The sequence below is a fragment of the Hevea brasiliensis genome, chromosome 13 (assembly GCF_030052815.1).
Source record: "Hevea brasiliensis isolate MT/VB/25A 57/8 chromosome 13, ASM3005281v1, whole genome shotgun sequence".
Classification (NCBI taxonomy): Eukaryota; Viridiplantae; Streptophyta; class Magnoliopsida; order Malpighiales; family Euphorbiaceae; genus Hevea; species Hevea brasiliensis.
In genome coordinates this window covers 52,611,265-52,612,288 of record NC_079505.1, presented here as the reverse complement: position 1 = coordinate 52,612,288, position 1,024 = coordinate 52,611,265, and the positions used below count along the sequence as shown (strand labels likewise).

The 1,024-nt window shown below is 38.3% G+C and overlaps 1 non-coding gene across 1 annotated transcript; it reads left to right on the top strand.

The window, feature by feature from the left end:
• Positions 1 to 710: 710 nt before the first annotated feature.
• Positions 711 to 818, top strand: LOC131172365 (small nucleolar RNA R71). Its single transcript, XR_009142845.1, has one exon. It is a non-coding gene; the product is annotated as a small nucleolar RNA R71 (small nucleolar RNA).
• Positions 819 to 1,024: the final 206 nt, after the last annotated feature.

Below are 1,024 nucleotides of genomic sequence, written 5' to 3'. Positions count from 1 at the left end.
GGTACTTGATGAGCATGCTTGTTGTGCAACTGATTTTCCAAAGATCCTATTGTGTGTTTGCATTTGTTCAAGCCTTGCTTTCATCTCTCTCAACTCATCATCACGCTAAATTTGATTAGCAAGAATTTGTTGTAATAAAGCCTCTGTGGTGGAACTTTGTTCTTGCTGTCTTGGTAAAGGTGAAGTATTTGCATTCTTTTCTTGAAAACTAGGTGGTGGTTGCCTAGGTTGTTGGTATTGATGCTCTTGTTGTTGTGATGGAAAGTTCTGAGTTGAAGCTTGATTTTGCTGATTCTCCCATGAAAAATTGGGATGATTCCTCCAAGCATATGAAGGATAATCTACTCCACAGCTCATTGTTCCTTCTGCATAAGTAACTTGTTAAGAACTTCCAGAGCATGATGATGAACTGACTAGCATACTTAAATCCTCCATTTTCTTAGCAAGGACATTAGTGAGTGCATCAAATTTGGCATTGATCATGTTGAATGGATCAAGCTCATACATTCCAAAGAACTTGCCTTTTTTGAGTTGGAGTTGACCCTCTTGGACTACTCCATAGATGACTGTTCTTTGCTATTTTCTCTAATAACTCATAAGCTTCATCTTCATGCTTAATGATGAATTCCCCTCTAGTTTGAGCATCAATGATTCCTCTGATAGCAGGAGTGACATTTGTGTAAAAATTCTGGTTTATCATCCATTTAGGAATGGCATGATGTGGACATTGTCTCTCCAACTCCTTCCATCTCATCCATGACTCATAAAGAGTCTCATCTTCTCTTGGTCTAAAAGCAATCATTTGATTCCTCAACTCTTGAGTTTTTCCAGGTGGAAAGTATTGGGCAAGAAATACATTAGTGAGCTGCTCCCAATTTGTAATTGAGTTGTGAGGTAAAGAATCAAGCCAATCCAATGCTCTATCTTTCAAAGAGAATGGAAACAATTTTAGCCTTGCTGCATCATCAGATACTCCAGGTTGTTTCTGCATGTCACAAATCATAGCAAACTTCTTCAGATGTGT